Below are 11,078 nucleotides of genomic sequence, written 5' to 3' on the forward strand. Positions count from 1 at the left end.
GGAGGCCGAGGTGGGCAGATCACGAGGTCAGGAGTTCGAGACCAGCCTGACCAACCTTGAAACCCCATCTCTATCAAAAATACAAAAATTAGCTGGGCATGATGGCGTGCACCTGTAATCCACCCAGCTACTCAGGAGGCAGGGGAATCGCTTGAACCCGGGAGGTGGAGGTTGCTGTGAGCCGAGATCTAGCCATTGCACTCCAGCCTGGGCGACAGAACAAGACTCTGTCTTAAAAAAAAAAAAAAAAAAAATGTGCTTAAAGGCAAAAATACAATATATAGTTGGCTCTTATATCTGCGGGTTCAGTATCCATGGATTCAACCAACAGCAAATCAAAAATACTCAAAAAAAGGCCGGGCGCAGTGGCTCACACCTGTAATCCCAGCACTTTGGGAGGCCAAGGCGGAGTAGATCTTGAGGTCAGGAGATCGAGACCATCTTGGCTAACACGGTGAAACCCCGTCTCTACTAAAAATACAAAAAATTAGCCAGGTGTGGTGGCGGGTGCCTGTAGTCCCAGCTACTCGGGAGGCTGAGGCAGGAGAATGGCGTGAACCCAGGAGGCAGAGCTTGCAATGAGCCCAGATCGCGCCACTGCCCTCCAGCCTGGGCGACAGAGCAAGACTCCATCTCAAAAAAAAAAACTCAAGAAATAGGCTGGGCTCAGTGGCATACACCTGTAATCCCCAGCACTTTAAGAGGCTGAGCTGGAGTGTCATTTGAAGCCAGGAGTTAGATAGAGATCGGCTTGGGCAACAAAAGAAGACCCCATTTCTACCAAATATTCAAAAAACAAATAACTCATTTCAAAATACACTATAATTATTTGCATAACATTTGCATTGTATTGGGTATTATAAGTAATCTAGAGATGATTTAAAGTGTATGGGAGGATGTGTAGGTGATAAACGCTACACCACTTTGTCACACACACCTGTAATCCCAGCACTTTGGGAGGCCGAGGCAGGCAGATCACGAGGTCAGGAGATCGAGACCATCCTGTTTATCACTGTGACACCCTGCCTCTACTAAAAAAGTACAAAAATATTAGCCGGGCGTGGTGGCGGGTGCCTGTAGTCGCAGCTCCTTCGGAGGCTGAGGCAGGAGAATGGCGTGAACCCAGGAGGCAGAGCTTGCAGTGAGCCAAGATCAGGCCACTGAACTCCAGCCTGGGCGACAGAGCCAGACTCCGTCTCAAAAAATAATAATTAAAAAAAAAAAAAGTTTTGGCCAGGAACTAATGCAATTGATTTCTTACATGAGAAAAATGGAAGAAGGGAAGGAATGGGAATTATGTAGCAGGATTGAGGCAGAAATGGCAAAGTTTCCAGCGTGGGTAACAAGAGCAAACTCTGTTTCAAAAAAAAAAAAAAAAAACAGAAACCACAGAAAGCAACCTGAAAGAACTCCTAATGGCCAAGGCAACAAAGTAAATCATAATAGCATTGGATCATGAACCATAGATGACCCATATATATGAATTTTAATATTCATGCTGATATAAGTAAATATCTGATATAAATACTAATAAAAATAAATTAGAAGAAAATAATGCTCTTTCTTAGAGCAGAATTTTAGTTAGTAAATGTGGAAGGAAAGAGGGATAACAAAACTCACCATTAGACAAACACTACAGTAATCACTGCTGCAGACAAGATCCACTAAGGGATGCTAAAATAGTGGTTAAAAATTTGTGGTGAAACAGGATTTGCATAGATTCAAAGTGTCTCACCCAAGATACATTTTAGCACAAAGGGAAAGACAGTAACTTTATAGTGGTGAAACTCAGCAGAAACCACCTTAACCAACCGATCAAGGTAAACAAGTAATAAGACATGTTTACATCCTGAACCCCTTAATATTTTGTATTGAGAAAGACCCAACATAATTTCTGTGGTATTCTTGCCAAATATTCATAACCACATTCCATTCATGAAAAAACACCATACTATTTCAAATTCAGGGACTTATACCACAAAATAATTGATCAATACTCTTCGAAACCATCAAGGTCACGAAAGGCAAGGAAAGACCCAAGGACCCTCAGAGACTTACAGACTAAGGAGAAATAACAAGTAAACGCAATGTGGAGTATACTAGGAGGGAACCTGGAACAGAAACTGGACATCAGTAGAAAAATTGATGACACTTGTATAAGTTTTTTAATGTAGTTCGTAGTATTGTATCAATGCTGACTTCCTCATTTTAGAAACTGTATTATTGGCTGGGCGCAGTGGCTCACACCTGTAATCCCAGAACTTTGGGAGGCTGAGGCGGGTGGATCACCTGAGGTTGGGAGTTCAAGACCACCCTGACCAACATGGAGAAACCCCGTTTCTACTAAAAATACAAAATTAGCCAGGCGTGGTGGCGCATGCCTGTAATCCCAGCTACTCGAGAGGCTGAGGCAGGAGAATCACTTGAACCCGGGAGGCAGAGGTTGCAGTGAACTGAGATTGTGCCATTGCACTCCAGCCTGGGCATAAAGAGTGAAACTCCATGTCAAAAAAAAAAAAAAAAAGAAAGAAAGAAAGAAAGAAAGAACTTGTACTGTTGTGGCCGGGTGCGGTGGTTCATGCTTATAATCCTAGCACTTTGGGAGGCCACGGTTGGTGGATCTTGGTCAGGAGTTAGAGACCAGCCTGGCCAACATGATGAAACCCCGTCTCTACTAAAAATACAAAAAATGAGCCAGGCCTGGTGTCACATGCCTGTAATGACAGCTACTTGGGAGGCTGAGGCAGGAAAATCACTTGAACCCGGGAGGTGGAGGTTGCAGTGAGCCGAGATCGCACCACTGCACTCCAGCCTGGGTGACAGAGCAAGACTCTGTCAAAAAATAAAATAAAAAGAAAAGAAAAAGAAAAAAAGGAACAAAAGGAAAAGCTTAAACTGTTAAACTGAGAATTTCAATCATTTTTCAAGCACACAATGAATATTAACAATGACGGTCTTAAAAAAAAAAAAGGGGGGGGGGGACCAGGCACAGTGGCTCACACCTGTAATCCCAGCACTTTGGGAGGCCAAGGCGGGTGGATCACCTGAGGTCAGGAGTTCAAGACCAGCCTGGCCAAGATGGTGAAACCCCGTCTCTACTAAAAATACAAAAATTAGCTGGGTGCGGTGGTGTGCACCTGTAATCCCAGCTGCTTGGGAGGCTGAAGCAGTAGAATCCCTTGAACCCAGGAGGCGGAGGTTGTAATGAGCTGAGACCACGCCACTGCACTCCAGCCTGGGTGACAGAGGGAGACTCCATCTCAAAAAAAAAAAAGTTTATCAGATGCAGCAGAGATGGCAACAATATGAACAATAATAACCATAAGGCTGTGCCCACCAACCACCAATTCCACTGAGCAAATAGTTACCACCATCCTCATTGTTATCTGAGATTCCAGGGAAAACAGGCAGGTAAAGAACAAGCGCATTCAGCTGGGGATAAACGGGATGCATGTGCATTTTTTTTTTTTTTTTTTTGAAATGGAGTCTCTCTCTGTTGCCCGGGCTGGAGTGCAGTGGCACGATCTCGGCTCACTGCAAGCTCCACCTCCCGGGTTCATGCCATTCTCCTGCCTCAGCCTCCCGAGTAGCTGGGACTACAGGCACCTGCCACCGCACCCGGCTAATTTTTTTGTATTTTTAGTAGAGACGGGGTTTCACCGTGTTAGCCAGGATGGTCTCGATCTCCTGACCTCGTGATCCACCCGTCTCGGCCTCCCAAAGTGCTGGGATTACAGGCTTGAGCCACCGCGCCCGGCTACGCATGCATTTTAAGCATTAAAGCAAGGGACAGAAACTGGTCTTTGTCCATAACTGGCCTTCAGATGTGTGATTTTGTTTTGAGTTTTTCTTTTTTCTTTAAAAATAGGACAATGTAGCAACGCTTGTGCAACAGCTAAATGGAAGTGAACCACAGCTTCACCCTTTAGGCACAGTATACCTGCCCACATCTTTCCTGCTCACCTGAGTCCCAACTCACACTGTTTCAAACTTCTGCAGAATTTTCAGTTTGCAGTTACTACCATAAAAGATTCGTTTTGGGCTGGGCATAGTGGCTCATGCCTGTAATCCCAGCACTTTTGGAGGCCAAGGCGGGCGGATCACCTGAGGTCAGTAGTTCAAGACCAGCCTGACCCATATGGAGAAACCCCGTCTCTACTAAAATTACAAAATTAGCCAGGCGTGGTGGTGCATGCCTGTAATCCCAGTTACTCGGGAGGCTGAGGCAGAAGAATCGCTTGAACCCAAGAGGCAGAGATTGTGGTGAGCCAAGATCGTGCCATTGTAATCCAACCTGGGCAATAGGTGAGACTCCGTCTCAAAAAAAAAAAAAAAAAAAAAAAAAAAAAAAGGAATTGGTTTAGGCTGGGTGCAGTGGCTCGTGCCTATAATCCCAGCAATTTGAGAGGGTAATGTGGGCAAATGGCTTCTGTCCAGAAGTTTGGGAGCAGTGAGGGCAACATGGCAAAACCTCACCTCTACAAAAAATACAGAAATTAGCCAGGAGTGTAGCACATGCCTGTAGTCCCAACTACTCAAGAAGCTGAGGTAGGAGGATTACTTGAGCCCAAGAGATAGAGGCTCCAGCATGAGCTGAGATTGTGCTACTGCACTCCAGTCTGGGCAACAGAGCAAGACCTCCTCAAAAAATAAGAATTTAAAAAGAAAGGACAGGCACAATGGCTCATGCCTGTAATCCCAGAACTTTGGGAGGCTGAGGCAGGCAGATCACCTGAGGTCCAGAGTTTGAGACCAGCCTGGCCAACCTGGTCTGTGCTAAAAATACAAAAATTAGCCGGGTGTGGTGGCGCACACCTGTAGTCCCAGCTACTCAGACAGCTGAAGAAGGAGAATCACCTGAACGAGGGAGGCAGAGATTGCAGTGAGTCAAGATTGAACCACTGTACTCCAGACTGGGTGAGAGAGTGAGACTCCATCTTAAAAAAAAAAAAAAAAAAAAGGAAGGAGGGAGGGAGGGAGAGGCAGGGAAGGGAAGGAAAAAAAGAAAGTTTTATTCAAATCTTTTGCCCATTTTTACAATTGATTTTTCTTTTTAAGTTGTAATTGTTCTTTACATGTTCAAGATACAAGTTCTTTTTCAGAACTCTGATTTCCAAATATTTTCTCTCATCTATAGGTTGTTTTTTACTTTCTTAATGGGGTCCTCTGAAATAGAAAAGGTAATTTTTTTGTTTATTTTTGAGATGGATTTTCGCTCTCGTCACCCAGGCTGGAGTGCAGTGGCGCAATCTCGGCTCACTGTAACCTCTGCCTCCTGGGTTCAAGTGATTCTCCTGCCTCAGCCTCCCAAGTAGCTGCTGGGATTACAGGCGTGAGCCATAGTGCCTGGCCAGAAAAGTTAATTTTGATGTTAACTTTACCTACTTTAGCTTTGATCACTCATGCTTTTGATGTCGTATATAAGAATTAATAGCCGTCCAGGTGCAGTGGCTTATGCCTGTAATCCCACCACTTTGGGAGGCCAACGCAAGAGGATCAAGTGAGCCCAGGAATTTGACAGCAACCTGAGTAACATAGTGAGATCCCTTCTCCACAAAAAGTAGAAATGTTAGTTGGGCATGGTGGCATGCACCTGTAGTCTCAGCTCCTTGGGAGGCCGGAACTAAAAATACAATTTTTTTTTTTTTTTTTTTTTTTACAGCTAAAAATAAAAATGTGAGCCTAGGAGGACAAGACTGCAGTGAGCCTTGACCACACTCCTGCACTCCAGACTGAGTAACTGAGTGAAAACCTGTCTCAAAGAAAAAAATAATTTATTGCCAAATCTATAGTTGTAAAGATTTACTTGTATTTTTCTACGAATTTTCCGGGTTTTGCTCTGACATCTAGGTCTATGCCCAATTTTTAGTTAATCTCTGTATATGGAGTGAGGTAAGACTCCACCTTCATTCTTTTGCATATGAATATCCAGCACCATTTGTTAAAAAATGATTCTTTTATAGAAGATATTTACAACTAAAAAATAAAAATATACATTTTTATTTTCTCATTAAATGGTCTTGCCACTCTTATTAAAAATTAGTCAAACATAGAGACATGATTTTATTCCCTCCTTTGAGTACTTTTCATTCCTTTGAGTATTCCTATTATGTATTTTTTTGTATGCTCAATGGTGTCCAATGAGTCTCTGAGGCTCTGTTCATTTTTCTGCATTCACTTTTCTGTCTGTTCCCTGGATTGCGTAAAATATGTCAACCTATTTTCATGACAGCGAATTCGTTCTTCTGATAATTCAGATTAAAAATTGAGTCCTACTAGTGACTTTTTCATTTCAGTTACTGTGTTTTTCAACATCAGAATTACTTTTTTCTGTTTTTTGTTTTGTTTTGTTTTTGAGACAGGATCTCACTCTGTCATCCAAGCTGGAGTACAATGATACAATCACAGCTCACTGCATCCTTGACCTTTGGACTCAAGTGATCCTCCCACCTCAGCCTCCCAAGTAGCTGGGACAAGGGACATACACCACCACGCCCAGCTAGTTTTTGTATTTACGTTTTACCATGTTGTCCAGGCTGGTCTCAAACTCCTGGGCTCAAGAGATCCACCTGCCTCAGCCTCCCAAGTGCTGGGATTATAGGTGTGAACCACTGAGCCCAGCCAACATCAGAATTTCTACGGAGTTCTTTTTTAGAATGTCTTCAGTCTGGTGCGGTGGCTCATGCCTGTAATCCCAGCACTTTGGGAGTCTGAGGCAGGCATAGCACCTGAGGTCAGGAGTTCAAGACCAGCCTGGCCAACATGGCGAAATCCCGTCTCCACCAAAAATACAAAAATTAGCCAGGCATGGTGGCAGGCACCTATAATCCCAGCTATTCAGGACGCTGAAGCAGGAGAATCACTTGAACCCGGGAGGCAGAGGTTGTAGTGATCGGAGATCATGCCAATGCACTTCAGCCTGGGCAATAGAGCGAGACTCCGTCTCAAAAAAAAAAGAATTTTTGGCCGGGCGCGGTGGCTCACGCCTGTAATCCCAGCACTTTGGGAGGCCGAGGCAGGCGGATCACAAGGTCAGGAGATTGAGACCATCCTGGCTAACACGGTGAAACCCCATCTCTACTAAAAAATACAAAAAATTAGCCGGGTGTGGTGGCGGGTGCCTGTAGTCCCAGCTACCCAGGAGGCTGAGGCAGGAGAATGGCTTGAACCCAGGAGACGGAGCTTGCAGTGAACCGAGATAGCGCCACTGCACTCCAGCCTGGGCTGACTCCATCTCAAAAAAAAAAAAAAAAAGAATTTTGATGTCTTCATTGATATAATCTCTACTTCATTTGACATTGTTATCCTACCTTCCTTCACAAACCATATTTTCCTTTAGTTCTTTGAAAGTATTATAATGGGTACCATGAAACCTTTCAAATGAAACATCTGTTTGCAGTTGCAGGCAGTGTATGTTTCCTGCTTTTTTCCAGTGTGTGGATCATAGTTTGCTGTTTTTTTATAAGTATCATAATTTGTTTATGGGAAACTGGCATATTTAAAATATTAGGCCAGGTACAGTGGCACACACCTGTAATCCCAGAACTTTGGGAAGCTGAGGCGAGCAAATTGCTTGAGCTCTGGAGTTCAAGACCAGTTTGGGCAACATGGTGAAACCCCATCTCTATGAAAAATACAAAAATTAGCCAGGCATGGTGGTGCATGCCTGTAGTCTCAGCTTCTTGGGAGGCTGAGGCAGGAGGACTGCTTGAGCCCAGGAGATCAAGGCTGCAGTGAGCCATGATCATGCCTTTGCACTCCAGCCTGGCCCACAGAGTGAGACCCTGTCAAAGTAAATAAATAATAAGTAATATAGTAACTATGGGTACTGATCTACTATTAAAGGGCTGGTCCTGTTATTTGCTTGTTTGTTTAGTGACTAGGTAGAATGCTTCAGTGCAACCTGTTCCCTACTCCTAACAGTTCTTTTTTTTTTTTTTTTTTTTTTTTTTTTGAGACAGAGTCTTACTCTGTTGCCCAGGCTGGAGTGCAGTGCTGCCATCTTGCCTCATTGCAACCTCTGCTTCCCGGTTCAAGCAATTCTCCTGCCTCAGCCTCCCAAGTAGCTGGGATTACAGGCACATACCACCATGCCCGGCTAATTTTTGTATTTTTAGTAAAAACGGGGTTCGCCTTGTTGGCCAGGCTGGCCTTGAACTCCTGACCTCAGGTGATCTGCCCGCATCAGCCTCCCAAAGTGCTGGGATTACAGGCGTGAGCCACTGCACCCAGCTTCCTACTCCCAACAGTTCTAAGCCTCTGATGTTGGTCACTCAGGACCATCCCACAATCTGGGATGACAGATTTTGGCAGGGATCTCTTTGACAGTGTCTTTTCCCTGAACACACCTAGTTATTAAATTTCATTCACCACTGATTGCTCTGTTCCTTTCAATAATGCCGTCGGTCACAAATTCCTTCACAGAATAATCCAATCGAGTTCAGGCTCCTTTAAGGAGATGGCTGTCAGTTTTTAAGATTTGAGATTTGTTCAGTCCCAAGGCAAGTTTCTCACAAATATCTACCTTTCTAGTTCCCTTGGGCACACTAGCCAACCCACATTTTAGTCTATATATCCAATGACTCCTCCCAATTGCCTCATCACAACCTCCACTATTTTTGAGAGAACGCTTAGGCTCAAATTCTCCCACACTCTGTTGCAAATTAAGTCAGTTCTTCTGGGAAGAGATTAGGAGCTACTTGCTTTTTTTTTTTTTTTTTTTTTTCATTTCTTTTAGGAGATACTTGCTTTAAAACCTGCTTCCCCTGCCAGGCAAAATCTCTAGGCCAAGTCTTTGGAGTGTGGGAGAGACAATGACATAATTCTCTCCAAATGATCTTTCTGCCTAGGAGCTGGGAGCTCAGCGGATGCGGTGGAGAAGCCACAGGTGTTGGTTTGCCTCCGTGTGGAACCACCACCTTCAGAGCCACTACTAGAGCAATGAATGGCTCAGTATTCTCAGCAGAGCCACACCCAAGCTACAGCCTCTGTCCCACAGCAGGGGCTAGGCAGCAGAAAGGATCCCGGCACATTTGCCCAGAATTTGGTGTCGGCAACAGGTAGCTGGGAGCTGGATGAGAACTGCTGACATCCTGCCCTTACCAGGAAGATGGCTCTCCAACTGGAAGCTGGGGAGAGAAGAAGGCCTGTGCTCTTGGCTGCACCACCCTGGAGTGGAGTCTCCACTTGGCTGAACTGGAAGGGGAGAGGAGGGGAATGAATCCTGGTTCAGATACCACACTGTTCATTAAGTGGAAGTGGAGCATCATAAAGGTCTTCATCCTTACTGCCTTCACACTGAGTAGGCTGAGGAGGAGGAGGGAGAGAAGGGTCTTACTGTCTCAGTGGCGGCAGACCTGAAGAAAATTCGTAGAAAGATACGTGGATCTGTGCAGATCAAACCTGTGTTGGTCTCAACTGAAAAAAAAAAAAAAAATTATATTCTCATGTAATAGAAACAAGCAATTGAAAGTTAAAATATTGAAAATACAATTTATAATAACAAAAATGCCATGAAAGACTTTGGTTTGGATGTTTTTCCCTACTAAATCTCATGTTGAAATTTGAGTCCCGGGGCCGGGCACGGTGGCTCATGCCTGTAATCCCAGCACTTTAGGAGGCCGAGGAAGACGGAACACGAGGTCGGGAGTTTGAGACCAGCTTGGCCAAGATGGTGAAACCCCATCTCTACTAAAAATACAAAAATTAGCTGGGTGTGGTGGCGGGCGCCTGTAATCCCAGCTACTTGGAAAGTTGAGGCAGGAGAATTGTTTGAACCCGGGAGTCGGAGGTTAGTCGGAGGTTGCAGTGAGCCAAGATCGTGCCACTGCACTTCATCCAGCCTGGCACCAGAGCAAGACTCCATCTCAAAAAAAAAAAAAAAGAGAGAAAAAGAAAAAGAAATGTGAGTCCCGGGCCTGATGAGAGGTGATTGGATCATGGGGGTGAATCCCTCACACATGGCGTAGCACCATCCCCTTGGTGATAAGTGAGTTCCTATCTGAGTTCATATGAGACCTGGTTGTTTAAAACTGTATGGCACAGGCCAGGCACGGTGGCTCACCGGTGTAATCCCAGCACTTTGGGAGGCTGAGGTGGGTGGATCACTAGGTCAAGAGATCAAGACCATCCTAGCCAACATGGGTGAAATCCCGTCTCTACTAAAAATACAAAATATTAGCTGGGTGTGGTGGCACGTGCCTGTAGTCCCAGCTACACGGGAGGCTGAGGCAGGAGGATGACTTGAACCTGGGAGGTGAAGGTTGCAGTGAGCCGAGATTGTGCCACTGCACTCCAGCCTGGCCACGGAGCAAGACTCCATCTTAAATAAAAGGCCGGGCACGGTGGCTCATGCCTGTAATCCCAGCACTTTGGGAGGCCAAGGTGGGCAGACCACCTGAGGTCGGGAGTTCGAGACCAGCCTGACCAACATAAAGAAACCCAGGCTCTACTAAAAATACAAAATTAGCCATGGATGGTGGCATGTGCCTGTAATCCCAGCCTCTTGGGAGGCTGAGGCAGGAGAATCGCTTGAACCCAGGAGGCAGAGGTTGCTGTGAGCCGAGATTCTGCCATTGCACTGCAGCCTGAGCAACAAAGGCAAAACTCCATCTCAAAAAAAAAAATTAATGAAGAATGAATGAACGAATGATGGAGAAGAGAAATTCCATTTTTTTTTTGAGACAGAATCTAGCTCTGTTGCCTAGGCTAGAGGGCAGTAGAGCAATCTCAGCTCACTACAACCTCCACCTCCTGGGTTCAAGCGATTTTCCTGCCTCAGCCTCCCATGTAGCTGAGATTACAGGCATGCACTACCATGCCTAGATAATTTTTTTGTATTTTTAGTACAGACAAAGTTTCTCCTTATTTGTCAGTCTGGTCTTGAACTCCTGACCTCAAGGGATTGGCCCACCTCGGCCTCCCAAAGTGCTGGGATTACAGGCATGAGCCACCACTCCTGGCAAGAAAGTTCTTTCAGGAAAATGCAAAATTGTAAGTGAAGAAGAAATAATGGAATTGGAAAATCACCATTTGATAACCATCATAATAACCGATTCAATTATCAATGTACGCTGTAC

The sequence above is a fragment of the Piliocolobus tephrosceles genome, chromosome 6 (genome assembly GCF_002776525.5).
Source record: "Piliocolobus tephrosceles isolate RC106 chromosome 6, ASM277652v3, whole genome shotgun sequence".
Classification (NCBI taxonomy): Eukaryota; Metazoa; Chordata; class Mammalia; order Primates; family Cercopithecidae; genus Piliocolobus; species Piliocolobus tephrosceles.